Here is a 13,819-nt window from a genome sequence, read left to right on the forward strand (position 1 = left end):
ACATTTAAAACTGTGATTTGCTGGTGTGACTGAGTGTTATCACCAGTTGCATGTGTGTGTATGTAGATCTCTAGCTGCAGAGCTCCTGCGCACACACATGTACATAGTTGTATATTCAAAGCCTGCTGAAGTCCTTTTTTTTTTTTTTTCTGCTGAAACAACAGTGTGGTCGCAGCCTTGAAACAGGGAATGAAACATTCAGATGCATCAGACTGTCTGTTGCTTCCTGTGCACGCTGCCTGTTACAGCAGGGAGCCTTAAATAATACAGTTTTGGATTTTCCAAGCACGACGTGACCAATGAACACAGGCCTGGGACTTTGTATCTGCTGTTTATTCAGACACATATTCAAAGTTTAATTGCAACCAGACCTTGGGATTTGTGCAGCAACAAGTTATTTAGGAGCATTTTTATATGCGAACAGACCCCTGCTAGAGCAAATGCTGATATATTTTTAAATCATAATGCATCACTGCCACAGAGCCATGCATCAAAAAAATTTCTTCTTTTTCAATAAAGAGTTTTTAAATAATAAAAATAAGTTGATTTACAGTTGAAGTCTTTTTAAGGTTTTCTACACAGGTGGTCTAAATGAGTCAAATCAGATCCATCCTTTATATACTGCATGTAAAGAATACAACCATTCTGAACTGATGTGATGAATGACTCAGTGAAAGCTGTAATCTCCCTTTATTTGCTACAGATGAGTATACAACTTTCAAGTTACAAATCTGCAAATATATGTTATAATGCCTCTTAATACTACAGCTCCTCTGTCCTTGAGACTAAAAAGTCTTGTTTGAGCTTACTGTGTCTTTAAGGCCCTGCTTCCCTCTATCCTACTCTGTTTTGACTGGCCAGCTTCTGGAAGTCTTCCTGTGGGTAGAACTATGCACATTTGGAAGAGTCTCATCCTTTAGCAACAACCTAGTCTGCTGCATACTGATAGAAAAACAGAACAGATAAAAACATTGCTCAAAGTATGTTGTTGACATGTTACTGTATCTATTGTTTTATGGTTTCATCTTTGAGAAATTCATAGCTTAAAATGGAGAAATGGAAATGGAGAATTGAATTTGGCACTTTGAGCAATGAATTGCCAATTTGCAGAATGCATTTTCAAATGACACGACCAAATTGCATATTGAATTGCCAGACAAATGAATTGCCATTTGAATTATGATACTGAAAAACTTCCATAGGTGGCAGCCAAAGCAGGGAATGTACTTATTAACTTTGCAGTTGCAAAGGCAACGTGGAGCTTATATGGATTTGTAATGTTCTTATGTACAGTATGTTAAATTAACATTACACATACACAAGATGTAGGTAGGGTAGTATGAAAAAAACTCGCCAACAGCAAATCACCACAACAATAGCAGTGCATTAGAGGGCAAAAAATAAAACTTTTCCACAACTACAACATTAACCATTAATTAATCTATTGCTATGACTTCTTTCTGTTTTTGCAAAGGCGGTTCACGAGCAGGAAATCCCGAAGGGATGATTCCGGTAAGTATATCCTCCTCCTAAAATAATTAGGCCAAGTGAGAGTGAAAAGCATAATGTGACCTCTATAACCTCTCTGTCCTCTTGTTTATTGTTTTATGGATATGACATCTTGACCTTATATCTAATGTCTGTTAGCAGTTATTTCTTTATTAATCAGTTTCACTGAAACCATTTTAGCTCAATGTCACAGCTCTCATACCAATAAATCGACACATTAAATGATAAATATGTGTATTAACTAGTAGCTGTGTCAGCATGTTTGTGTCTGGAATGAACGTTGAGTATTTCATTTAGCTAAATATGAAATATTAACAATAACAGTGGCGCAGCACTCAAAGAGACTAAAACACGTGTTTATGTCAGATAGATGTACAAAAGCATTTGACAGGCTTGACAGAACATACATGTTAATCTGGATTTGTATTTTGTCATCTGTCTCCATCTCAGACAGTCCCTGGGAGCTGGTATTTTTAAAACCAGCCAAAGCATAAGCAAGGTGGGATCAATACAATCCCTCTGTGGAGAACCATAAAGAACTGGAGCCCACAGGAGGATCTATTGGGGTTTGAAGATATATAGATAGCAGCTACAGGAGCAGCAAATGAGCCAGTAAGTATAGCAGCTAAAGCAGATATTGTGATGAAGCAGAAAAAAATCCCATGATAGATTGCTATACTCAATGATAGGTAATTCTGTACATTTATATTTAATGCTAGTTTTTCTGGTTTGTTTCTGATTGATATCTATTCTTGTTTTTTAGGCTGTAAAAAATCTTTGTGAGAACAAAGTTTTCATCCCTGAGTACACATATTCCCTTCAGGATAATATATATATATATACAGTGCCTATAGAAAGTATGAATTCATTCAGACATTATAAATCAATCCTGGTCCATAAAAGCTGGCGACTTTGACCATAAAATGTTGGAAAAATACCTCATTAATGTAATGTAATGCAATAATATTCAGCCTCTTCAGTTCTGTATTTAATAGATGCACTTTTGGCTGTGGAGTCTGTGTGAATAGGTCTTAATTAGGCTTGCACTCTTTCTTGCACAACTGGACACTGGAATTTTATGCCATTTTGTTTTTTCGCGTAGGGATCGGGTGTGAACAGCCCTTTTCAAGTCCATCCACAAATTCTCTATTGGACTGACGTCTGGGCTTTGACTGTGTCACTCCAGAACATTCACCTTGTAGTAGGTAAACCATTTCTGTGTAGCTTTCGCTGTATGCTTTAGATCATTGTCTTGCTGGAAAACAAATCTTTTCCTAAGCTGTAGTTGTTTCGCCGACTGAATAAGATTGTCCTCCAGGATTGTCCTATATTTCGCCGGATTCTTCTTACTTCTTCTTCTCTTTCGGCTTTTCCCATCAGGGGTCGCCACAGCGAAACATCCTTTTTCACCTAACTCTATCATGGACATCTTCTACCCACACACTAGCCAACCTCATGTCCTATGTTAACACATCCATGTATCTCCTCTTTGGCCGTCCTCTTGCCCTCCTGTCACACAACACTCCTGACACTTTCCTCCACCCACTCCAACCTGCCTGCACTCGCCTCTTCACCTCTTTTCCACACTCCCCATCACACTGAATTGTTGACCCCAAGTACTTAAACTCCTGCACCTTCTTCATCATTGTCCAGGGAGATTCCTGTCTGACCTCATCTGTCAGCCTGTCCAGCAGCATAGCAAACAAGAAGGGACTCAAAGCTGATCCTTGGTGTAGTCCCACCTCCACCTTGAACTCCTCTGTCTGACCTACAGCACATCTCACCACCGTCATACTCCTCTCATACATGTCCTGAACTACTCTGACGTACTTCTCTGCCACTCCCGACGACCTCATACAGTACCACAGTTCCTCCCTCGGCACCCTGTCATACGCCTTCTCTAAATCCACAAAGACACAATGCAGCTCCTTCTGACCACCTCTGTACTTTTCCATCAACATTCTCAAAGCAAAAACAGCATCAGTGGTGCTCTTACGGGGCATGAAACCATACTGCTGCTCACAAATCTCCACCTTCTTCCTAAGCCTGGCTTCCACTACTCTTTCCCACAGCTTCATTGTGTGGCTCATCAACTTTATTCCTCTATAGTTGCTGCAGTTCTGCGTGTCACCCTTGTTCTTAAAGATCGGAACCAGAACACTTCTCCTCCATTCCTCAGGCATCTTCTCACTCTCTAGAATCCTATTGAACAAACTGGTTAGAAACTCCACTGCTGTCTCTCCTAAGCACTTCCACACCTCCACAGGTACGTCATCAGGACCGACAGCCTTTCCACTCTTCATCCTTTTCAGAGCCTTCCTAACCTCATCCTTTCCAATCTCTGCTATTTCTTGCTCCACAACATCTTCCTCCCTTCTTTCCCTGTCATTTTCCTCATTCATCATCTCCTCAAAATACTCCTTCCATCTTTTCTGAACACTCTCCTGGGTTGTTAGCACCTTTCCATCTTTGTCCTTAATCACCCTTATCTGTTGCACATCCTTCCCATCTCTATCTCTCTGTCTGGCTAGCCTGTACAAGTCCTTTGCCGCATTCTTCTTACCCTTAACAAGCCTTCCAGGGCCGTCTGTCAAGATGCATTCCCACAGCATGATGCTTCCACCAGCCTGTTTCACAGCGGGGATGGTGTGTTTGTGGTGATGTGCAGTGTTTGGTGTGTACCAAACATAGCACCTTGTCTGATACAAAGAGAGATTGGAGATTTTTTGTATCCATCCCCTGACTTATACTTTTCAATGACCTGTTCTCTGAGTTGCTGGGAGTGTTCTTTTATCTTCATGGTGTAATGGTAGCAAGTAATACTGATTAACCAGTGACTGGACCTTCAAGACACTTCAAGTGTCTCTATACTGCAATCACTTGAGACACATTCACTGCACTCAGGTGATCCCCATTTCACTAATTGTGGGACTACTAGCACCAAATATCTGGAAGAAAAACTCCAGCGTCCTATAGAGAGGGAGAGAGGACGTTTTACACTTAGAAATGCTGACTTCCTTTGATACTGCAGCACGTGACGGTGTCGTCACGTGATTGCCTGTACCCTGTGACGCTCAACGGCCACTCCGCTCTCCCCCCAAATGATTAGCGTTGTCTACACGTGCGGCACACTTGTTCACACTGTGTATTTCATCATTGGCACAGCAGTTGTGGTACTGTTGTGAGTCCCTGGGCTGTGCCAGTCTCAGCAGGACACCACCACCAGGGGTGTTTCTAGCAATTGACAAGACTTCCTAGTCAGATTTTTGTTTGTTTGTTTTCTAATGTCTGTCGTACAATGTTTTCTAACTCATCATCAGTTCCCTCTTCCTGGTATGTCTCTATCTCTTTCTCTCTCACTCTCTGTCTTAAGGTTACCTTTCTTCCTAAGGTTAATTCCACCCCTGTTTGTATCTATTTTGTTCTTTTGCTTATATCTTATATCCTCTGCTGTTGATTTTACTTCTCTCTTCACATCTCTTCAAAAAGACAATGTGCTGCTGGCTTCATTTGTGTCTCAATTTTAATCACTTGTGACTAGAATATGTTCCAGTTTACCGCTGAGTGAATCTGTGTTGTATTTAGCTTTTCTTGGCCTCCTTTCTTAGCTGTTGTCGTATAAATCTTGTCTGTCTCCAGCCTTCCACCTCCTAACTTGCTTTCTCCCCCTTTTCCTTGTAAAAACAAAGACATTTTGAATGCTTCTGGTTTGATATCTCTCTTTGATTTTTTGTTATTCACTATGCTCCAGTTTGTCTGCTCTTTTCCTGACTTGAACTGATTTCAATAAATTTCATACAACCCTACATGGGTCATGACAGACTCAAACAGTTAGCATTTCTTGTTAGTAGAAAAAAGAATCTCTCTGTAGTCTTGATCTTGAATTGCTCATTGATCGGTTTGCTAACCTCAAGTCGAGGAGACCCAGCTGAAAGTATCTCATGAAAATAACATACTTTTCCTGAACATGTTGTTCATCTTTTCTGCTCTGGAGATGGTTCAGATGTGCCTACATACATATTACTGCAATTATTTGTGATAGTGCCTCCTCAACTGTGTGTCTTCAAAGGTTCACATACAAGTAAACTACAACAATTCTGTTTTTCAGCCAAACTTAATCATATAATAATTATGTTTTAATGCAACATGTTTTTGGATTGAATGAAGTGCTACTTTTATAAACACAGAGTAAGTTGCAAAAAGGTGGCTGAGGTGGATGAGGTTTATAACCTGCAGGACTGACAGACCCTAAATTTAAGTCCAGACTTCTGTATGAGGTTAGGTTTAGGCAGGAGACACTCTTTGGTTAGGGTTAGAGCATGATGATGTTTTTGTTTAAACATTTATGCAGTTTTTTATGTTGTGTGTGAAGCGACTGTTGGTTTCTCCCTGATTCTAACCCAGTGCCTGAACCCAATCAGAAAAAGCTTGAATAACATTGGAGTTACAAATCTGCTTGTTGAAATGCAAGATGATATATTTTTACAGAAAGGGAAATTGTTGCAGATCGAACATTTGGGTGGACGTAAATACATTGCCTGTGCACATTTAAGTATCAACCTATTTGCATCTTGTAATTTATGTTAATTGTGATCATATAGTTGTTCTGTTTACAGAAAATGTAATTGGGTTACTATTATCCCCAAAATATCTTATTGTGGTTGAAGTTTAGCTGTATAGAAACGTAATTCTGAGACAGGTTTAGCTGTCTAGCTTGCAATCAATTGATGTGCAGCAAGAGTGGCTCTGGGAACTCGAGCCCTTGCCCTTACCCCAGTTAATCAAAGGTGCCCCTCTCAACATTAATCTATTCTCAGTTGTCTTAGTCATTTAGTTTTTTTTTTACTATCCCTAATGCCTCAGTTCAGCTCAGCCAACCAGCTAATATGCAAATGTTGCAGAAGTGTCATAAGTGAAACATTACATATGTATTTATTACACTTAAAAACGATCCATACTTATTTTTGGTTGTGTTATTTTACAATTAACAGCTATATACTGTCTTAATAATAATATTTAGCTTCTGGCTGACAGATGCTTGTGTTAAATTTAAGTCTGACTCTGCAAGTCTTGCGGATGCTTGTGTATGAGCATCAACTCCAAAAGAAAAAAGAAAACAAAAGGGTGGTGGAAAAAACAAAAAAACAGCCCATTAATATCCGGCTCTTGCTGTGGAATTTGTTTTCTCTTGTCAGGCAGTTGTGGCTGTCACAGTGATCAGTGGGGTCGAAACGCTGAGCGCCTGTATCACTCTGACGGAAAACACACAGAGCGAGAGAGGAAGAGAGAGGAAGTGGGTGAATGGAGGAAGTACAGGAGAGGGAAGATGAACAGCGTGAAAAGAGGGGAAAACAAAATGACAAAGGCAGAGAGGACGAAGAGTGACAGCAGCGGTGACTGAAGGTAGAGACAAGGACACAGTCTGAGTAGCAGGCTGGTACTCAGTGTGAATCTGAATGTGTAAATGCACAGTCTTCATCAGACTGACATAGGAACTACTCCACAGCACAACAAGCACTTCCTTTCACCGCACCGTATCAATCGTGCAGCCTGTCAACACATGGCACTTGTCGGATTGGCTGCATTTGCCTGTGAATGCCGTCAGCTGAAGGACCTGGAGCCGCGTCAGCAGACAGGCTTTTTCCCTGAAGATGCAACGTGCAGATGTTTGGGTGTTTGAGCCGGAAGGTTTCATTGTCATTGCTGCAAATTGGATCTTGTTTGCACACGGCTCAGCTTGTCGGCAGCCACTCGGTGGTTGTGTTGAAGATCTAAAATGCAATCTCACGACTCAATTCGTACATTCTGTCAGGGTTAACACTAAAAACTATTTTATGTTTGACTGCATATTACTTTGCAGTCTTAGAATTATTTACTGGGTAAAAAAGATCCCAGGCACAGCACGTGTCATTTAAGATGACAAGATGTGTCCATTTGCAAAGACTTTTTTATTTACTAGGAATTTACTTAAAAAAGTCCAAACTCAGGATCCACTCTTAGAGCCTTTATTCACATTATGGCGCACATCAATTGTGAGGCTGACAAGTCAGTATGAAACTCTTTTCTCCTTTGTTCAACAGCTAATGTTTTGTATTTTGGATCTTCCCAGTATTTGTTCCCTTGAACTCTGGTCTCTGCTAAATTGCCTGCCAGCCTGATTCTGACCTCTGCCTGTCTCGTGGCTGTTTATCGCTGCTCGGATTTTTGTCGCTGGGACTGTGAGTAAGCCTGCTTGCTTTTAATTAAAGTTATCAATTCCCCGTTTCTGCCTGTCCGACGGGGGTTTCGGCATTCGGATTCTCTTCCTGCTTGGTCTTAAAATCCGCAATCAACAATGGGCAACAATGAGGCCAGCGCACAGTTGCTGCTCCTTCTGCTTTTCACCTGGGAAGATCTACGAATCATTTGGAACATTTTTATTAATGAAGAGCCTGAGCCTTTTGCCTGCAAACTGTGGCAATTTCATTAATATTTTAAACACGTATCAGGATATGTTTGAAGACACTGTTCGGTATCAGGAGAGCCAGGGAATCTCAGAGATGAGAGGTGGCGTCTTTGCATGGCTGAAAGCGCCTACGTGCGTGCGCGCCACTCACCTTAATTCTGCCGTGTGCATTATCGTAAAAAAGATGAATCCATTTGATGATGATGTTGGACCAAAACTGAATGAGTGCAGTAGACTGAAAAGGGAATAATGATCAACCCTCTCGAATGCTTTTTGTGGATCTACTCCAAAGTGGGAATACCTCTCTGGAGGATAAGTGTGGCCAGGGTGTTGATGCTGGTGCTGAAATATCTGTTCCTGGAATGCTTGGTTGTTCGTCATTATTTGGCTGATGCCTTCATTTATGTTTGCCAGTGTCTTTTCTACAACTATAATATCTAAAGTTTATGAAGTCTGATTAGGGTGATCAAGCAGATCAGGGTGATCAAGCCGCAGTGAAGTATTATGCCACCCGACTCTCCTGCATATAGTTATAGAGAGCCAAAAGAATAGGAACAAGCTCATCTTCAACCCCTCTGTAAAACTCACCCATCAGACAGCAGTTCTTGTTTCAGTTTTGATTGCCTATGTTATTTTTTGCACAGTGAGAGGGGCATCGCAGTGCTCCTTGTCTTCTTCAGGCAGATGCTTATCGACCACAGAGAGGAGAGCATCTATCTTGCATTGTGGGATGTTCTCTGCAGAGAAAAGCCATTTATAAAATGTATATATGTGTTGCTATAGTCTTATTTTACTCCTATGTATGTATTGTTTTGTATATTTGTTCTTGTTTTGGTTTTTCTAAGCTAAGGATGTAAGCAGTGCACCTCCCCCTGTCCCAAATACAGTGTTCTACTACTTACAGCTGTTCCTCTGCACTTTTCTTTTTCAGTGTTCTCTATCTCCTGTTTAATTGTCTTTTGGATGCTGAGGGTTGTTATCTATGCGCCAGAGATCTTGTTTTAATGATAATTCCTGTTGTTGCTGCTGATGTTTTAAGTTTGCTGTGGGTGAAGCTTATAGTTTTTGTGAATCTCCAAATTATTATTCATCTCTGGTTATCTGGTTTTTGCTAAAGCAGATGGCAATGCTGCACGATCTATCAGCACCCACAGAGGTGAAGTTGGGGTCCTCCCAGTTGGTGGTTACATACAGCTCTGTGCTCCGATCCCACCTGGTCTCCGGTACAGTAAGCAGTAAGCTTCTTGTACATTTGAAAAAAAAAAACCTCCACTGAGGTTTAGCTCGAGAAGAGTATAACCATGCAGACAAAGACAGTGTATGATGTCATTTGCCTTGTTTGATTTTATGTGTGTTTATTGCTTTCTTGACTTGAACACACTGAGTTGTGTTCTTTGTCTTTGTCTTTGCCTGGACAAAGTTAGGATCAGAATCAGAGTTACCAATTCGGGCAGGGGATTGCTACGTGGGTTTCAGAGAGAATGCTTCGATCTCTGTAGTTTCAAGCACAACTCTAAGGGGAAATAGGTCTGGGGAGGCTTTGTGGCTTTCACCTGTTGTGCCATTCTCATTTGCCATGGACCAGTCTCTGAGGGCTGTGTCCATGCTAGAGCCCTGCCGTCCACGTTCATCTCTCCCTGCTCTAGTCCCTGTCACCATCCTCCATCCCACCTAGATCCACAGTCTCGTCCGATCCCTCATCCAGGCTTTGCTCAGAATTACTTTTATTGCATATACATGATGCCATTTCACTTTTACAGATATTGCATATTTGCTTTTGTTCACACCACCTTCCATAATAACCTTGTGACATGAACTCCACGCAGTCTCCTTGAATATGCCACAGCTGAATACAGACTCTGCACACTTGAATACTTTCAGGGTAAATCACAATGAAAGGTCAGAGTCCAGAGCCGTGGCAAATTTAGTTGAATTAGGCACAGACCGTACCTTTACTGTAAGACTTACTTTGAGAAACCTGGACCCATCTGCAATCCTGTCCTTGCCCTCAGTGTATGCTGGTAATTCCATGAAAGAGATGTTTGAGCTTGTTATACATATGTTCTTTTGTCCAGTAATATTTCTTTGCCTGGTATGTGATTCATAATGATTTCATACTTGTTTAGCCCAGTCTACCTGCATACAACCAGTCCTCCACAAAGACGATGCATACTCACACTCTTAATTCCATTATCATGTCATCTCCCCATAGTTCCATGCAAACTGTCACTTCTTGATCCTTCCTTATTTCCTCTTGTTGTGGTAGATGAGGGTTGCTGCAATTTTTTCCATCTGGAAAAAAAAGACAAACAAACATTACAAAAAAAACACCCAAACATTTATTTGAAGTTATCCATGCCGTGTATTGCACTAGCATCATGGCTTCCTTCACATATAGCTGCACTGGACTGCCTGCAGCAGGAGACAGGAGGCACTTTCAGTGAGATCCATGTTTTATTTACTGGTCTGTAGCCACTTGGCAGCTAACATGTGTTCCTTAGAAAGCCTGGCATTGTTAAAAGGACAGACGTGGCAGTTTGCTGTTGTTAAGATGTAAAGTGTGAAATTTCAAATGTGAGAGGGAACATACATTAAGGTGTTGAAGGCTGTGTCTTTTGGTTGTATTTCCGATGATCAAGTGAGTTTGTGTGTCTGTTTGGTTTTAATTTTGAACCACAGGTCTGATGACAATTTGGGGAAGCAAGGTTGTTTTAGCTTGGTAAAGTCTTGGTTTAGGTTTAGGTTTAGGTTTTGTGTTAGATATAAGCATTTAGATGATGTTTATGGTTAGGTGTGGAGGCGAGGGAATGCATTATGACAACGACTATCCTCATACCTGAAGAAAGATATGACTATGCGTGTGTGTGTGTGTGTGTGTGTGTGTGTGTGTGTGTGTGTGTGTGTGCGCATGCACAGACACTGCATGGCTCACTTTGAAAATGAAAGTGTGGAAAACAGGTAATCTGATACGGTCTAGACTGTGGCTGTAGAAATGAATCTAAGATAGAAAACTCATTCAAGCGCATGGAAGAAGAATCACGTATAAATTGAAAAACACTGTCCTGGTTGTTTTTATTACACATAATGTGTGTTGCTGTTTCCCCTAATATTTCCCGTTATCTTATTAGCTGTAGGAGATGTCTGTCGAGGCCCCGTGATGACTTCGACATCTGTTTTTTTAGCTTAAAAATAAAATATCAAGTTGCAAGGCACAGCATTCTTATGTGTTTGTGCCCTTTCTGCGGCCTTTCGCGAAGCCCGAGGAGTGCTATTTTACTGCTCTGTCCCTCACAGCGTGGCACCTCATCAATCATTTAAAAGGCGTTTGGTCGGCACTGCTCCTACCAACAGTGTTCAGCCACCTCCTTCACAGGTGGTCACCTAAGTGTAAAAGGTGCGTGTGAACTCGGAGATGTGGGTGAATGCAAACAAAAAAAAACAAACTTTAGAGGCCAAGAGATGCAAGCCATTCTCATAGAGTTAAACACAAAGTACCAGAAGATGCATAATGATCACACACAAAACAAACACAAAGACATTTTACATGTCTGAGTCCAGAGGCCCATCTACAGTTGTTCGGAGTTACAGATATGAGCTTTTATGGCTTAGTTAAGTTTGGTAAATGTATTTAAATTTAGAGTGATTTAGAGTCTGATACCTCCAGCTAAATCTCAGGGAGAAAAGACCACTGCTAAATGTGTGTGCGGCTTTTGAGCCCTGGGGCAGCACTGCAAGAAAAACCACAATGTTATCTGATCTAAACTGCCTATTCAGTCTGCTCTGCGTGGACCTGTACAAAAAAGCTGGTTATTTGGAAATGATGCCATCTACCTTTCAATCATATATGCGTTTACTCCCTTGACTTAGCATAATGTGGGCATTAAACCACTGCAGAAGACATGGAGAGCTGGCAGACAATCCTCAATAGATGGAAAGCCACTGAAAAAACATTGAAAAATTGAAAACATGACATTTGTTTTATATTTTACTTGGATGAGGTTACGGCCATAAAAATAAAATGAAAATAAAAGTACTTTAATCATTCACAGGTATTTTAAACTTGCGTTCAACCTTAAGAGAAACCATTACTCCCCCGTAAATCATTTTAAAAAAATGTTGTAGTAGTAAAATCTCACAGTGGTGGTCAGCCACAGCTGTCGGACCTATTTCACTAACACTAAAACAAAGAAAATGGAGCCAGGAGAACAACTTCCAATTTGCCAACTGAAAATAGGTTGGTGGAACATCTCGGTCAAATGAATTCCCCTGGTTAGAAGAGAGCTCTCGACACAATAAGAGAAATGATAGAATGAAAATTAGAAAGGAAAGTGACTATTCCCCCATCCTTCTTTCTCTCTTTCTCTCTCTCACTTTTTTTTGTGGTGATTTATATGAACTCCACTAACTTCTCTCTCACTATTCGCTTACTAATAATCATGTTATCTTTCGGAGTCAACGGATGTTGGAGCTCTAGCACACCGTATCCACTCCCACTGTGCTCCCTCTGAATTAACAGCGGGAATTGCCGGTACAGGAAATGTCACTGTTAAGCACTGGGAATGACGGGATACTGCAGCTCCTGCTATGAGTTCTACCTTTAGCAGTATGAGGGTGATGCACACATTGTAGCCCTTTAAATACAGTGGGATTTCACACCATTAGTGTTGCATGTTTTCTCAAAAGCTCAGCTACTACTAAATTGATTGGAAATGTCAAGCAGGCATTCGTGGTCACCAATAGATACCCTGACTACAGTCAGGAGACCTCATTGTCCTTCTAGCACCACTTCATGGTTTGTATGTATGGTTATAAGTGGAATGTCTCTAACAGAGGATGAAATGCTATAAATCTTTCAGCGCTTCAATATTTTTAATGAGATACTTTTATAACAACTGATGATTCATTCCCATAATCATCAGCTGTACATTGACTTTCTCATTTGTAACTGTTAGCATACAAAAATGCACAACTGACATGATAAATGGTTAATATTACCTTTTTTTCCCAGTATTATTAGCACGTATCTGACAGCCCGTATGTTCTATATTTCCTGAGCCGAGCAGTAACCATAATTGCCAATGTATTTTCGAGATGCTTTGATGCAGTCCAGTTGCAATTCAGCTTAGTGTATCTTTGCTTTACAGTCACATTAATGACATTTCAGGGTGCAGTCAGTGGGAGGTGAAAGGTTAGAAACATATGAATATCGGCAGATAAATAGGCTGAAAAAAAAAACAGCAGGAGTTCAAGTTGGTGGACTGACAAGAACGTAAAGAAACAGGAGAAGAAAATGAAATGAAATGTCAGAATGCTGCATGAAGGATTCAGTATTTTATTCAGTTTTCCCCTGCAGTTGTCAGAATCGTAAAAAAACATGCGTTTTGGTCAAGGTCAGAGAATGATTGTGGTTTTTAATAGTGCTGTTGTCAATATAAGTGGATAATGTGCTGCATGACTGCATGTTATGGTGGGGAAAAACACATAAAAACATTTCATTTATAGGTTTGGTATTGATATATTTGTAAATTGCCATAAACATGAATTTCCATCATCGTGCAATGAAGGTAAAAGTGATCTGACCTCGATTGGTCCACAAAGAATTTTCCTCAGGGACATGAAAAAACAGTTTGTAAGCCCTAAACTGATGTTAGTGTTACAAATTTCCACCACCAGATCTTGCAAATGATTCCCTACAGCTGTTTCTGAGATGTACAGTAGTGTTTACAAGAATGGGACATCCATGAGGTCATAGTCCCCTTGACCTTTAATCTTTCACCACCTACAGTAATTCTAATGATTCATCCTTGACTCAAGTGGACATGTAAGCCAAATATGAAGAAATTCTCTCTAGGTGTTCCTGAGATA

This window comes from Anabas testudineus, chromosome 19 (assembly GCF_900324465.2).
Source record: "Anabas testudineus chromosome 19, fAnaTes1.2, whole genome shotgun sequence".
In the NCBI taxonomy this organism is placed as follows: Eukaryota; Metazoa; Chordata; class Actinopteri; order Anabantiformes; family Anabantidae; genus Anabas; species Anabas testudineus.